We start from the raw sequence: 18,209 nt of genomic DNA, 5'->3' as shown, positions 1-18,209 counted from the left end.
GGTTTTGACATATAACAAGATACTGTGAACGAAACGTGAATATATTATGTGAGCAGATGCCCTTTATTAGCCGTAAGCAGTTGGGATGCGGCCTCCTTTGAATATTTCAAGAAATATGGAGATCCCCTCCCCACACCTAAAAATATTGAGCTGCCGTCAAATCACGGCAGTCTTGGTACGAGTGTGGCCTGAGGAAGAAGGAAGAATCCTAATTCAAGGGCAATTGAATGAGCTTCTCAGCTGGCTTCTCGAATAAACCAAAATAGAATCCAGTGGTTTTATTGTAAAAAGCACGTGCCCACCCTCCATTCTCACATCAGAAGTGGGATTCGAGGTGGTTATTCGAGTGGTTATTTATAATAATGTTAATAAGTGATTTTAGAACAAGTTGAAGAAGTCGGGCCGTCCTAATTTCACACAAATTGTGATCTGTTGTCAGCATCCAATTCGAAAATTGATGAATGAACTTATAGATCAATGTCTGTATCAATGAATATCGGCGGGAAATGGGTGTTAAAATACCCCAGAGTTTAAATTCTGGTAATCCCATAGTAATTTCTAAATTAGTAGGACAATAGTAAGTTTTGACATTAATCTTAGTTACAATTAAGAAAATACGAGAATTTAGTTTTATTTTACATAGACCTACCTCTGCTATTTCCAAAATTTGATTAGACGAAAATATAATACATTATAAAATCAATAAGCTAATACTTTAATAATATTTTATTATGCGTTTTACATACGTTTGTAAATATTTCCAATTGTCAAACGGTGTAATTATTTCAGTTGCTTTTTTTTAAATTAAAATATCTCTTAAAATAAATTAATTCCGAGTACTACTTCCGAGTAATAACTCATTACCGCAGTTTAAATATTAAGTAATTGACCCTGAAGATAATTCTTTATTATAATTGTTTTAATCGTATTTTCCGTAAGTAAGTGTTGAGATTTTTCTGTCAAATTTATGTGAAACCTAAACTTGATACGTCATTTAACTAATTATATTTTTATTAATCCTGGTTTGTCGTTACTAAATTGAACTTACATTAGGGGATAATTATTTGTTTTCCTTGTTTTGCATTATATTATTGAGTTTGCAGGGTATGTAAGATTATTTAAATAATAATAATAATTTTTATTGTTTAATTTTCATAGAAATATAATGCAAATTGAAAAATTAAATGTTAAAAGAATAATATCAATTCAATTTTATGACTTAAAACTCCCCAAACTCGTCAGTAAATTGTATAAGGTCACGATTATATTGTCGAAAATATTATGACATAAATTTGGGGTTTGTAGATTATATGTGGTTATTTATTTAACTGCAACTATTTTCGTTTTTCAATCTTAGTTAAATTGTTTAGTAATATTCCCTAAAAGTAACATATATTATTTGTGCTTTATATTTTGAAACATGGTAAATCTCTGATAACTTATTAGAGAACTAAGAAACAATATTAAAAGCAGATCTAAGTATCATCCACTTTTGATATCAAACCTTTTATTGTTTGAAACATTCTAGCTATCTGATAATTTTCTCTTTTACCATATGATTTAAATAGTTTACGACTTGAATCATAAATAATATTCAGAATTTCCGATAATGTGTTTGCTTGCTCTATAAAAACAAAAGCTATTTGTTAAAAACTAATAATATTCAAAATTTTATTTCAATCGCTCTGTATTCTCTTATTACGTATTTTATGACTGATAAGATTATCAAAGCGCCTAGCGACATACGGAAGGCATAATCCGATACCTTCTTAGTTTGTTTTTTTTTTTACTACAAACAAAACATCGATTGAGTGGCCAATTTGCCTCACCAGAAATCACCGCCCAGACGCTTTTCTTAGTATTTTCAAATCTTATTAAAATTGCTACTATGCATTCTTGAAATTTAGTTATTTTTTTACTTTCTGGGTATTACTTCCTTCCTTTCTACAAAGATTCTTAGTTAAAACACCCGATAAATAGTTTGAAACAGATTTGTTGCTTAATATTCAATTTAGGTATCTTGAGATAATTTTGTCTAAATTATTTGTTCATCGGAAAGGCATTAATGCAATAAAATCATATATATTTAGTTTATAATATTTCATGGAGTTCTCAGTGAAAAATAAAATTTAATTCCATGCAAAATATTAAATTACACTTGCAGAGTTACTCGTAGATAGTTCTTAATTATTAAAGTAAATTGGATTAAAATAAAATTGAATTTTTTTGGAAATCGGAGGTAATAAATTATTAGGATAAAAGCAAAACTAAGCACGTTATTTAAATTTATTTTCTTGGAGACAATAAAAGCATTTTAAAGAAGGTTACTGAATATGTTTTGAGATTTTCTTGCTAGTTTCATATTAGTCGAATGCTGTTGACGTGGTAAAAGGAAACTTTTAATAGTCCGATCATAAATGAATCTCCCTATAGTAAATTAAAGCGATATTTCCTTAATAATAAATTCTAGATTTAAAATAAGTTTTTATTGAATTTATAGTTGTATGGAAATATCAAGTTTTACTAGATTTCTTGTCATTTATATTTTTGTAAATTTTGTTGGATTACATGATTAAATTATAACATGTAACGATAGAACTTTTTACTGAAACTTCTAAAAAGGAACAAAATTGAAAAGTAACTTGGTTATTTGGAGACTTGGTCATGCCAAGAGAAGCATAATTAAATTAATAAACTTTTGATCTTTTTACTAATATTAATTGTTTCCATTATTACAAGGTAGACAAGCTCTAAAGTTGTTGTCAGGATGACCGAGCGGTTTATTGTGAGTTTAATAGTTAATTATTATATCATTTTTAGTTTTTATTAATCATTATCACTTGCCACATCACTTATCCGCAATAGACTTGTCAAATTAAAAGAAAAAGTATGTCATTGGAATTATGGAATTGAAATCAAATTTAAATTCTAAGATGATTTGATTCATTGAGTTTAATTTTGTTGTATTGACTATATTTGTAATCATAGTGATTATTATATGATTATTTTTATGGGTTTATTTTTAAACTTGAAATGTAATAAACTGTAATTTGTAGACAAGACATCTGACCAACTTCTTTTTAAATGAATGTCGTATGAAGATAGGTCGAATATTTCAATCACCCATTGCAATTATTAGAGAGTTGTTACAGTTACACCCAAACCTTCATCAGAAGAGTAATTATATAGTGTGAGTACATTTAATTATCTAGGTCTTGTGAGTATAAAAAGAAAGAAAAGAACTTCCGTTTAAATAATTAAAAAAAGAAAATTCAGTTAAATAAAGAAAAAAAAATAAGTTGAACAAAAAAAGAAATTCCGTTTAAATATAAAAAGGAAATTCCGTTTAAATGAAACAAAAGATATTCCGGTTAAAAAAGGATATTCCATTTGAATAAAAAAAAAGAAGAAATTCCGTTTAAATAAAAAAAGGAAAGAAATATTTTAGCATATGATTAAAGATAAATAAAATAAAGAAATATATTTAAAAAAAAAATAAAAAAATTGAAATGTTGAGGGTCTAATGTTGAAGTTAAGTTAGTATGTACGATTAAAATATAATAAATAAATAAAAAAAATAAAAAAATATTTTTCCGTGGTTAAAAACGTTTCAGCACTGTGACTAGTGGCAGCTACTTTGTCACTGGTGTTCTTGAACGTGGACGATGCCAGTTTGCTTTGCCACTGATGTTCTTGTAAGTAGCCGATGGCAGCTTGCTTTGCCACCACTGTTGTATAGTACGTGGGCGACAGCAGTTTGCTTTGCTATTGAGCCAAAAAAAAGGTCAAGGTTGAAATGTTTTTGCCACCACTTCTCTTGAACGTGGCCGATGGCAGCTTGCTTTGCCACTACTGTTGTATAGTACGTGGGCGACGGCAATTCGCTGTGCTTCTAAACCAAAAAAAAAAAATTCTCAAAGTTGAAATGTTTTTGCCACTACCCCATCATCTCAAATTAAAAATAATTAAATCCTATCTCAATATCTCGAAGTATTGAAATTGAATAATGTTGCTAAAATTGCAATGTTAAAATTTATTGAAATCATTTCTGAATTTTTGAAATGACGATTCTGATTAATATGAATTTGATGTTATGTCTTAAGTCTGTCTTAAAGCAAAAGTATGTTTCTCCAAATTTTCTTTTAGTCCTTTTTGTATCGTCGCCAAACTAGAAGATTGAATAGACCCTAAATAGACCCTAATAGAACCCTAAATAGACCATAGCTTGTAAACAGTTTAGGGGTCCAATTTATCAATTTTATAACCAATGTATTATCCTGTAAAAGAGTTCGTTAGGTCCACCAAAAATCAACATGGCGGACCAAAAATCACGTAGAACTAGATTTATAGAGTACTTGCGATAATTGGAGATCAGGAGCTAAGCACTAAACGAAATATGTTTCAATTTGGATGTAATGAAAGCTTTCTTATTTTGACCAAACGCTCTTTTTTAGAAAATTTAATTTAATTCGGCATATGGAATTATATAAAAAGCCTTTCCTTTTCCTGACTCCAAAAGGAAATAACGGACAATAAAAGATGATTTCCGAAAGCTATTTTTTAATACGAATAAATATAAATTGAATAAAACAATCGTAGTAATTAAGTCCTTATAATTTTAAGGTTAATCTTGGGTGCTAACGATTATACATCATGTAATTGTCGTCAAAATAACAAAAAATCTCATATGTCAAGTAGAAATAAATCACTAGCCGCTTTGTTTCTTGGAAGAAACTTTTTAAAATAGCTTTCTATCGGAGTAGGGAATCGATTACGCTTCGCTGGATCTTAAAGAAATTGTTCGTTTAACTAGTGGAAACATTGCCCCTGATGCGGATATTCTGATAGCCGCACAAAGAAATTTAATTCTGCCTTGAAGACCGAACTGGAATGCTCTTCCCCTGTTCGACGAAATCGACCAGTTAGTACTAATTTGTAATTTTCGACGCTGCTCTTGTTCTATTGTAAGGACATTACCGGTGGGTGTTTTAATTACTCCTCGAATATCGAACTAAATGAATAATTTGCTTTTGAATAAACTGAAATACTAACGTGTTCGACAGGTTAGAATTCCATATTTAAGTTTCATTATAAATTCTATCACTTTAATATATTTACTTCAATGATCCTGCAATTTGTGGATCCCATAATTGTAGTGATATTCGGACAATTGTACAAAATCTATGATAGATATTGATATTATTACAAATTTAGATCATTTTTAGAGAAATAGTTTTTCGAGATGTGAGAACAACTGAAAATCAAAGCTTGGAGAATAAGGTATATATTGAAACAATTCGTACTTCAATTAACAGATTTAGCGATGGCTATTTAGCTCTTATATTAATAATTTTCCTGTAATACAAATTGGAACTCAAATTAATATATGGAAAATCTTTACACTCAATTCCAATCCAACAAAATCCAAAAGCTTACAACCGTAACTTCAGCATATGTTTTACCAGTTTTGAGTAAATATTAAAAATCTCCCATATTAAAAATTTGACTGTTCTGATAAAAAAAAACCAATTAGTTTACATGGCTTGTAGTGATTACATAATTGTAGTGACCTTGAGGATGTCGAATTTTTTATGCCAGCAGCGTCAACTAGTACACGATAGCGAATATCTGGCAACCCCGAGACTTTTATCCAGGATATTATTAAAGGGCACCTTCATTCATTCGTGCCACCATCGACTGCCCAAGAGTCGTCTACAGATGACACCGCCGCTATTCCTTTTATCCATATGTAATCTCACATTTTATATAACTTCAATAAATTAACGGTCACATAATGTAAACGTCACAGTTTCATTTGGTTTTACCTCCCTTCCCCGGTCCAGCTAACTTCCCTAAAGTGGTGATCCCAACATGGTCTTTCGAGAAATAGAAATGGAGAGTACGTGCAACATGCTGAATTTTAAATGACCGTTATATTTTTTCTGACACAATATATTTTCCAACTTTCAGTACATTGTTTTTCAAGTATTTTTGTTTCAATATTTACAACCTCACATAAAGTGGTTCCTCGTTAAATTTAGTGCTGGTTAGTTAAATTTAGCTGGAACTTTCATAAATTTCGTTTGATTTTTTAAATTTTTTGTTCAAATTTTATTTCTTTGAAACTTTTGAACTCTTAGAGCTTTTAACATCACTCACTAATCATCATCATTTCGACTAAACATTTCTTTCGGCGTTATTTTTAAATCATAATGTATGCATCATACTTTTTTGATATATCGGTATGTTGTATTTAATTTTTTTCACAACTTTTTTGTTATTTTTTTTGTTTATAATTGTATGTAAATTCTGGCAGGGGAGTATTGTAGCGACCTTGAGGCATGCCGAATTTTACACCGTCTAATAATGGTCTACAAAATGCCCAGAAATATAATCCCAGATGTTGAACAGAGGCAAGGTGAAAGCAGGGCTAACTAGTACTGGATAACGAATATCTAACAACCCCGAGCGTTTATTTGGGATATTATTGAATGGAATTTTCATTCATTCAGTCAGTGACCATAATTAAGTTCAAACGTGGCACCATCGACTGCCCAAGCCTCTTCATCAAGTAATACCAATGCCGCTCCCTTTTATCTATTTGTATTTTCCACAATTTATATTATATCAATAAAATAACTGTCACACCATGTAAACAACCACTGTTTCATTTAATTTTACCTCTATTCACCGAGCCATATATAAAAACCTTAATCTATTTATATACATTTTGTTTAGTGTTGGACATAAGTGTATGCCAACTAATTTTTACGCTTGAATTATAATCATTAATGATTAACAAATAACTATAAATAAATTAACAAATACAATCTTTTAAATAACCATCATAGGACTTACCTCACCGAATCTACAGCGAATATGCTTCACTGAATATCAGCATCACATATGCAGCAATCTCCTATATTTCAAATCGCTTTCAATAAACTTCTTCCATGTCTGTTACGGAGCTGTTCGCTGTATACAAAAGTCAGATTTCGAATATGTAGACTGTACCTTAGGTATTTGATAGACCTCAAGTTTAAAGATATCGGAGTGTAACAGTGTCCAAGTATCGAATCCATATAGAAGGATTGGCAAGATAAGCGCTCGAGAGAGGCGAATTTTAGCCTTGACTGCAATATTTATTCCGCATATACCTTCTTAGGAAAGCTACCGTAGCTTGGCTAATTCAGCGTAGGTTTTCGGAGGTAGATGCTGTTTTCTTCTTCTATATTGCTGATCCCAAATACCTGAACTCCTACACATGCTCTAACTGAATTCAGTTGAGAATTAGAATAGCAGAAGTTCCGTCAGTTATCAACACTTTTATCTTTTCTCCTTTAATTCTCAAGCCATATGGCACTGTCGTTCAAAGTATATCATGAAGAATGCTATAAAATCACCATAGATCGATATAGTACTTTTGAGTATCATATTGAACGCCATGTCTGATTAAAAAAAACTTTTCGCATTATTGAATTCACTACTATGGTAAAAATCAGTGGAGAGCAGCAACGGCGCGTAGTCCAATACTTTAGGGGTGCACAAGATAAAAAATATTGTCCACCATTTTATCAAAATTCCCGTTTCGACACAGAATATTACATGCGCGAGCTACAAGTGCAGTTAATTTTCATCTGCACATGAGCCAGCATATTCCTTCGCCTGTCCTGGCAACCACGGAGTGCAGGCGACGGAGGATTAACCAATCAGATCTAATATTCCGAAGTACAATGACTGATGATTCCCGCGATGCGCGCAGAGCAAAGCGAAAGGCTAGATTTCTCACGTTGCGCACAATTAGCGTCTTACGATTTGGGGATATAGAGTTTTGTTTATGAAATAAGTGATAGGTTTAATGCTGCGTGGAGACCGGGTCTACAAAAGACAACGAATGGGTGTGTTGGGATATTTTTAGTTCTGTTTGGACGGTTTGACGACGGCCAATGAAGATTTGTTGGCATTCGCTTGCAATCCGTAGAGTGTCGTTAACATAAAAAAAATGAATGAAATGGACGAATGCGGTGTGGATGGTAGGTATATACGCTATAATTGCCGCCGCCGTTGAGAAATACCGATTTACGCCCAACAAGCGCTTGCTCCTAATAACAAATGCAATATGTATGTTTTATCGAAGGCCAACGAATGTCCGGTATGAGTCCCATTCGTCAATCAGATAAGAAATTCGTCAAAAGTCGAAAAAGTTTTTGTGTATTACTTTCATGCCTGTGATGAATCGTTTTTAAATAAAAAGAATTATTAAAATAATAACAGGTCAGAATTTAATTAGTTTTTTTTTTCAAGAGGAGGCAATTTGTGAATGCACGTGAACATGTGGACTTATTGAGGAACCGTTTTTTTATGAACCCTCATCGAAGATCAGTTTTCATAAATTTCTTGTCAGATTGTTGAAACTACTTTATCTTTAAAGGTACAAATATCTACTGTACACTACGTATTCGTGATGCATTACAATCAGCATTTAATATATTATTACATTTAATATATAAATAACTATATTATTAAAGCAAATCGTATGCATATAATACAATATAGAAGCAACAGAACATTTTTTTCCATCTGTTGATATTATAATACGCATATCGACTGATACGTTTGGAAAATTATGCTTTGAAACGTTCCCAGAAGTCATAGAATTTCGATGACAATAGCGTTATTCGAACAATGTCGAAAAATATGCTTCTCGTAACATGGTCGACAATAGGGAAACATTTCAATCTTCTGAGCCGCATTAGAATATAATTTACCGTATCGCTACCGAAATTATTCAAATACAGAATATTTGAAGCGAATATAAAAATCTACCTATCGTATTACAATCGATGGAATTACCCAAACAGTTCAGTCACAAGTCTATATGTTGTCAGTTATACCGGGGTAAGGCCACAATTGTTGAAAATTGGAAGGTTGATGCGGCTTGTGTAATTTTTTTATTATATTTTTAGTAATGACCGTTTGTGATAATAAGGCGGTGTCTATAATTAATAATTTGTAACTTACATTTATTTCTTCTTCATCATAAATTTCATTAATACTAACGAAGGCGGGGATGATACACGTCTAAATGAAAAATACAAGAATAATGCCCTCTTTCTCTCAAATTAACCAGCAAAGACGTAATTCATTTTAAACATTTATTTTATTTGCTTATTTATTAACTAAGAAAATACTGTGAAGTTACTTAAGGGGTATTCTAGTCTGCAGGCTTCATATATTTAGGTACTTTTCAAGTGCGATAAAGAACAAACACTTTTTTTAGTATCCATTTGATTTCTAGCATCCACTGATGAAGTAGAGGGCCTCAACAAATTACACACCCTCGTTGACACGTTTACTACCTTCCTAATAGTCTGAAAAAAAATACTATTCTTATCTAGATAAATGCTGCTATCGTACACGACTTTTTTGACTTTAACTTTTTTTAATCAAATTACGCTTGTTCGAAAAGACGAATTTTTTTAAAAAATTTTTTACATTTCCAATTTTGCTACAAGTACAAAATTGGTTTGAAAGAATTTATAGAGAACGTTCACACCAAATTTCGAGTAAATCGGTTTAGAGGAACTTGAGATATCATCTCAAATGTCTCGAAAAAAGTAGTTTCGAGAAAATCGTGTTTAAACTTTCGGGTAAAGTTACGCGCAGTCCAAGCCCTACAATGGTACTCTATATTTATATTTTTTCAATTTTGCGATTCCTCCTGCCTACTTTCTAAACTTAATTATATTAAATAGGCGATTCTGGCTTCTCTAAAGCGTAAGAAGTACTGAATCCACATATTGTCACGTTTAACGGTAAACGCACAGGTTTCTGTACCAATTCTTATTTCCACAAGGGCCATCATTTCTAAAATGAAGTTTCTGAATTAAGCCTTCGTTATAAATAAAAACTCCTCTAAAAGTTGCAGTTTCAATTATGCGAGTTCCAGCGGGTATATATTTGGTCCAATAGTCCATACAAATGAATTCAAGGATTCCTTTTTTGAGTTGCAAAGATTATTTCCACGTACGTAGGATGTCCTACGATTATTGAATATCAAAATATATATTTGGAATACGAAATAATTTTTATCTTTAGCGGGCGGCGGTGTACTTCTCACAGGGAGTAAATGTTTAACTTTCTTCCCTGCTATTAGGGACGAAAGTACGTAATTCGACCGAGGTATAAAAAAAATTCTAGAAGAATTAGAGCAGCGCCGAAAATTCAACTTTCGGCACTTGTGTTGTAATATACTATTACTAAATGTCCCAAAAACGCGAAAAATTATGATTTTAAATAAAAAGTAAATTTTAGCTAAATGGGTTGCAAAATGACTGTTGCTAAATAGTCCTTCATATAGTGTTTCGCACCATTCAGTACTCTTTGGGCATGCTCTAATTCTTACACAATATTAATGTTGTCCCTGTATGGAATGGTTTTCCAAGTTTTGATGCTTCCGATAGTCTACGGCTAAGAAAATAAGTTGGTACAATCGGCTTTTGGCGGCCGTTCACTCTGAACTTCAAGCTTCTATCCAAATGACAGTATTTTACATGTGCCGCGAATCCACGGGCTAGTGATATTTTTTTAATGTTTCAATATTTCTCACTTTGAATAATCTAGGGGTCCTTGAACACCTTGACTTTGCAGCTTCAGCTTCAATATTTTTGCTGGAATTCCACTTAAGTATACCAATAAATGCTTCTAGTAACCGCGAAAGGATTACCAATCCGATACTAACCAGCTTCCTTTTCTCAATAATTTTAATAACAATTTTTTTTAATAATAATGGTGTTCTGGTTAATTGAAAGCATTCAAAACACAACAGCCTTCTCTTCGCCTCGGAATCCTGCTGACTGCTCCTGTTACAAAATGGAAAAGGGTTTTAAACACAGAAAAACTCTGAGTTCATGGGAAGAAGAGGCAACTTGTTGAACGGCGATACAAAACGACCCTGATGGTATTTACCTATTAGAGAACAGTCCAAACCTTCTCACTCGTTGTATATATATATAGTGTTTGTACATTATATATATATATATATATATATATATATAATATATATATATATATATATATATATATATATATATATATATATATATATATATATATATATATATATATATATATATATATATAATGTAGAAATACTTGAAATGATTTACAAAACAGATTACAAGCGATGTAAGACGGACCGGTAGGGGGAATCATCGGAAGGGAGGGAAAAAACATTCTTCAACATAACGTTTTGGGAGGTATTAAAGCGCTAAGTTAGCTTAAAAAGAAACAGTAATAAATTCCATCTGGAAAGCCTAAGGGACAGAAACAGCGCGGTTTTATCCAAATTCGGCCAGACAAAAGCGCCGAGCCGCTGCCGCATTTATCATTTTCATTTCCTCTGCGCGAATTTATGCACTTTCTTGCCCAACTTTAACTCAACCTGATTTAAGTCCCCTTCCCGTTCCGTCGTGCCACATTTGCTAAAAGAATAAACTATAATAAATTTTTGAATAAACCTGCCTTAACGAAATCCCCCGGTATTAATTATGATGACAAATTTTATTAAATTTCTTAGGAAACACATAAAACTGCTTTCCAGGAATATACTTCTTTCTTATTGTGTATTTGAAAACACTAATGATACAGGCCATAAAATTATATTTTTACTTGTTTATAAGTAATTATATACTGTCTTATATCAATTATGTAACATAATGTTAGTGTTAGTCATTACCTCTAGTATTACCTTGTACTCGAATATATTTTTATTTTTTATATAATATTTAAAAGTTGCAGCTTCATCAGTTCAAAAAAGTCCTTTATTGAACTCTTTCACAGGGTTTAGCAACTTTCTAGAAATATAGTAAAACCACTGGTGTGACCCAAGTGAGAGCAGATATCATAGAATCTAATTTAACGACCGGATAGAGCATAAGTTAACATGGAGGACAGCGGTAATAGTTAAAATATTGAATAACTAGAAAAATTTGACGTAAAAAAAATTTAAGCAAATTATGCAAACGAGGCTTGAATAAACTTGCAAAGAAATATACCAAGAGAAGCAGATAGGATGCAGATCAAATTATAGCTGTATATAGGCCGTCCAAGATAACAATGAATTCCTGACATCAAAATATATGACGCCACAACGTCGCAATGCTGTCGCATCAGCTTTGTTTTCTAATTTATTTTGGCTTTGGCACACAACAAAATTGTAACGTAAACAAAATAATGAAACAAAAATAATGTTATCAAATATAGTTTATTTTAACAATAGATGTACTATACAGCCACAGCTCTTTTTCACACCAGTTATTAACTATAGTTCTAGGCGTTTTTTATATAGTAACATCCCATAGATAGCCACCCTTAGCCACCTATTAAAAATGTTAAATCCAAGTAATGTCCTTTATTTTCATAGTAGAGCATATTTACTTTTTAAGGTTAGTTCTTATTTCCTCGGTTGCTACGTTTCCATCTCTTGTTTGCTTATTAAGTCACTTTGATATGAATATATTTCTCCTTATTTTTTCTGTTACTGCCTCGGTATATTTTGCGTGATTTAATCTTTGCTTTCCCCTATATATAGTAAATGCTTGCAATGCATTTGCTATATCCACTGTAAAATCTTTAGTATCCATTCTCTCCTCATATAATCCAATCAAAGGCTAACTTATATTCTGGACAATAATCCAGATATCTATGTTAATTACATATCTTTTCAGATCTGTTTCTAAGAAACTGAATTACGTAAACTATTAATATTTTATTTATATTTACTGAACGACAACTTGAAATAGTTCCCCATTAAAGAGCTGCATATTCCTGAGATTTATGGGAATAATTTCCAGATTATATTTTATCGGGAACGCAATACCGAAAAAAAAATTTTTACTTTTTTCATACATTTCTTATATTTGAAATGAAACTAATTCTGATCTTCATTCGTCACCTGCTTCGCATATTGACGGTCTTCTCTTTAGCGAATCTAACATTATATTGTTCTTCAGTTTTTGAGAGAATTTGGTGACTAATATCAGTACAGTGCAAAAAAATTAAAGATTTTTTAAAACATTTTAAAACTTTTTAAAATTATTTTATACCCCTTTAAAATTGGTACTAAATATTTTAAAATGTTAAGAGAATATCGAATTTTTTTTTTGAGCCGATAGATCAATATTTTTATATATTTTTTGTAATATCGATATATTTTTTGTAAAATCTCAATATATTTCCTAATTGTGGAGAAAAACTTCGAATTTTTGTTTAAATATCAAAATCATTATTTTATTAAATATCAATATATCGAAGTATCGATACATTTTTTTATTTCGACATCTCTAAATTAGAGTCGCTTTATCAAAATAAGCAAAGCGCAAAAACAACTTTTGCATGTTTGCAACTCCTAATTATTATCACTAACGTTTGGGAGAATTTTGCAGGTATTTGAGAAGCAAGCGAATGTTATAGGCTTGTCTAGGAATAAAAGGGATAAAATAAAATTTTTAAACTATGTAGCGTGTAATACAAATTAAAAAGACGGTCTACTGCATGCTCAATATCCACATAATTATTATTTCCGCTGCACCGTTAGTTTTTCTCCGCACACTGATAACAGGAGAGTATTGAACTACATCTTGTTTAGCTCCATTACATCCCTAAATGCTGAAAAAATACTCAATTAGAAGAATATGAACATAGACATGGACAATGTCATTTTCTTTTTCAATTTGCTTGGATCGATAAATTATAATTCTTAATAAAGTATTCATTTAATCAACAAAAATGCCTTCGATTATGATTGTAGTTTCGGTAGAATAAATATTTAAAGAGACATTTTCTCAACCGATTACCAAATATATACACTACTTACAATCAATGTTTACAAAGTCAACAGCATACAATTGACTCAAAATTATATTGGATCGAAGAACTATATAATATAATGAATACTAAAATACAATAGAAACACGATATAAAAAACATTGTCGATTCTGTTACAACATACTAAAATTTATAGTTTTGTATTTATATTTTTGAATAAAAATTCAGCTTTATGATTTGATGGAGTAATCTAAATTGTACTTTTAACCAAAAAAAAATACATCTATATAATATATAACTATTAATTAATTATTATAATTTAAATTCACATCTGCTTTATATGAAAATAGTTAAAATATATAGAATTAAAGTATATAAACTACCAATGCTACTCTCTGTGATTTAACTAAATTAATTATATTATATTCGTTTAATAAAATTAATTTACATAGTTTATACGTTTTTATAAACTAGCCCGAATTCATATAATTACTTTCTAGTTAATATGCACAATTTCGAAATGATTATAACAATTTAGGATACAGATCATACCAATAATGTTAAAATTAGAATGTTTCTAGTTACAAGTGACCGCGTAGTGGCCAAAATTCGGCCGTAATCCATTAGATCAATAACATTTATTTTGTAGAAGTGTAATAATCATTGAATATATTTTTCAATTTGATCTATTGCGTTAGCTTCAAACATAGATATAATGGAGTCGTTTGCTTTGAACATGTACAAATTTGTCTGCTTGTTAAATTTGTTTTGTTACTATTCCATCAATATGCTATCATAAGATTTTCCACCTGAATATATTATTCGATAATGCGACCACCTTAATTTGTTGTCACTATTAAAATGTAAAATATTTTAAATTTCTATGCTGTTATACTATTTATAACAGTTCTTGATCATAACTTGTCTTTATTCTTATATAGTTCCTAGAATATTCAAATAATTAAGAGGAGACATTTATCAATAGCTTGCATTGCTTGGGTTTTTGCAATAGAGTGCTGACATATTTCTAAAATTCAATAGAAATGAGTGTACCGTTCAAAAGGTAGATGTGAAAATTAGTTTTTAAAGTATATGCTCCAACGGTTGAACTACTGCAGAATGTAACAAGAAGATTTCTCAAATAATAAAATTATCTATTATTATATTTGAAAGGTAAGTATTACATATTAAACTGGTCATATGGGCGGCCACTAACGAAAATGGAAATGGCTACTAGACGAATTAACTGAATATGTAACTTCGACTCGTTTTAAAATATACAATCTATCCAAAGAAGCACTGAACTCACGCCATTTCCATTTATGACGTCAAAACGGAGCGATGTTGCTGCATTTAACGTTAACATTTTAGATATTTTAGTTTATTTTAGTTCCGATATGAGTTCCGATAGTTAGTTCCAACATTCTAATATAAATGAAGCAATCATATTAAAACATTATAAAATATAATTTATTTTAATTTTAATATTTTAATTGTATTAGATCTATTTCATATATTATCGAATGACTTAAACTACAGTTAATTAAACAGTTACAAGCATTTGTAGGTTACAATTATTTTATTTTATTTAGATTGAACTCTTTTCTAAACCATCTATGATATACCCTGGAAGCTTAATCTACCTTATTAATAATTGTACAACCATGTAATGTATTTTATTTTAATTAGATAACATATTTACCTTTATATGTTAAGTTCTGGTTTCCTTCCTTGCTGTGTTTTTTTTGACAAAAGATTTTTATATTACTGTATACAATGTATACAATTTATACCTTTTGTGGTTACCACTTTCATTACACTGTTTTCGTATTGTCAGCATTGAATAATAATACCTCATCCCAAAAGTTTCATTCACTCACTGTCACATTCTGACCAACTATTCAAGTCAATAAATAAGCTGTTAATTTCCAATCTAACATTAGTTCATAATTCCACAATTTGTGTTCAAAGGGTGTTATTCTAAAGAGTGTATTGCTTTTCACATATCCAAACAGTTCCTGCCGGTGTATCTTTCTCGCCCTGCACATCTACAATAGCAATTCTTTACCGCGTCCCATAAGAATTCTATATGATGAATATGCAACGATAGCCATCTGATATACTGCATATCTTTCTTCAGTCATATTTATAAGAAAATTAGTTACATACAATTAAATATTTAATTTATATTTACCAGGTGCGAATATGAAATGCTTCATACTCTAACGCGGTATCTTCAAAACTTAGTTTATGTTTTGCAAGCCAATTTTAGTTACAGCCTATGTCGATCACTTTTTGGGATCTCTTTTTTTCTAGCATGAAGAACAATATATCGGTATTGAATTATTAAAAATATATTATGATTTACAAACTCTAATCAAATGTTATTATAACATTTAGCTCTCTCCAGCAACTTTCTTTACAGTCTTTTTATTAACGTCTTGCCAAAGTTCCATTTTGAAATATCTGGGTCTGTACACAAATGACTACTTATATCCCTCAAAGAGCTGCATATTTCTGAGTCCTCTCTGAACGCTTTCCATACTAAATTTTATCTCTAAAATAATTCTATTAATTTATTTTTATATTAAAAACTATTTTAAAACATTTCATAAATTTAATCTTGAATACAGCTAATATCTAACTAATAAGCTAATAAAACTTATATGGTTTATCTTTAATTTGGGAGATCTTTGTTATAGTGACCATACCAATATTCAATTCAAGAGGAACACAATCAAAATATTTTCGATAAAAACCCCATCAGCTTAATACATTGCAGTGAGCCAACACTTGAATTTTGCGAACATTTGACAATCTTCCGACTTTTCTAGGCTGATTCGGCTACATTTTCGAACATATCAGATAACATTGTATACTTCTTAACTGGAATAATTTGAGAAGGAACATGTAATTTTGTAATAAAATGAATTTAGAAACTGCAATAGGCAATAAATTATATATATTGATGGTGTAAGTTCACTGCTAGTTTGGATAAACTATATGTTTTATTGCTTGCCAGGCACTAAAGAAAATTTTTCTCTATAAAGTTTTGACTGGTCATAAAAAGTGGATGCACTGCGAAAATACCCAGTATAAAAAGTTGAATTAATCCAGTAGAGCGAACAACACATGCTGTACATATGTTGGGATAAGAAAAGTGTAATGTGTTAGAATGAATGACTTAGGGAAAGAGAAAGTTCCTTTAAGCTAGCAAAAGCACTGCTCCCTCTAGTTTCTTGAAATCAATGAATATACTGTTAATTTACTATACGGATAAGTACATACTTATTTATTCGAATTTAGTAGATATGAATTGGCTGAATGCTGCAGTACCAGAGAAAATGTCGCAAGACGATATGAAGACTTTTTCATCCAGTTTCGAAATGAATGTCAAAAATAAAGATATTAAATTGGAAAAAGTGAATTAAAATTTAAAGTGCAAATGGTTTAACCAGCAACAACGATATATTTTATATATGACGAAAATATAGAAACATATTAAAAAATTGCATGTCTCTTAAGGGATATCTCACTCTACTGTATAAAATTAATATGTACCCCAAAAAGCTTATTCTTTAACTTATTATACTCTTTGGCTGATGTTATCGTACCTATAAATTAGTTTTAAAGTATTTTTTTAATTTGAAATTTAATTGCAAAAAATCGTTACAACAACAGGTCAATTGAAATGCAGTCCACTCGGATGACTCTCGATTGCATTTCAGAGTGAATTGATGGAGCCATGCTTCATACATTGTCACATACCGATGCAAAAACTCGGGTTTATTACGCTTGATTATCTTCAAACAATGCTCCGAATCATCAACTCGTCGCTGTTTTTGGTCAAAAGTGAGTTTGCGTAGCACCCACTTTGCACAGAGCCAAATATTCGTGAATGATATGGTGTACACGTTCAGTTGATATTTTTAGAGTGTCTGCTATTTCATTTAGTTTCAATTTACGATCATTATAATCATTTTGTGGATTTTTCAAATATTTTCTTCGATAACAACCTCTTTTGTGCATCCACTGCGTTCACCCTCTTCGGTGCTCATTTCGCTACGTCTAAACTTAGCATATCAATCCTCGCCGGTTGATTGTCCTGAGGCAGTGTCCGGAAACTCGGCATCAAGCCAAATTTTTGCTTTAACTGTATTTTTTCCTCTCAAAACGCAATATTTTATCAACACGCGAAATTTCTTTTTATCCATTTTTTCACACTAACAAAAGTTGCTTCACTCAAAACGCTATAATTCATTTAATTCTAGTAGCGCCATCTATATGCCAGGTCGGGGATTTTTCAAGTTATCTGTTATATTTTATTCAAAATATTGCGCATCGATAGCTGCTACTTTTTTTCGAAAGAGCGATGCATCTTT

The sequence above is a fragment of the Rhynchophorus ferrugineus genome, unplaced genomic scaffold, assembly GCF_030347505.1.
Source record: "Rhynchophorus ferrugineus isolate W39M unplaced genomic scaffold, kcgeb_rfMv2 rfM1, whole genome shotgun sequence".
In the NCBI taxonomy this organism is placed as follows: domain Eukaryota; kingdom Metazoa; phylum Arthropoda; class Insecta; order Coleoptera; family Curculionidae; genus Rhynchophorus; species Rhynchophorus ferrugineus.
The sequence above is the reverse complement of the archived record's forward strand: the minus strand, read 5'-3'. Positions refer to the sequence as shown.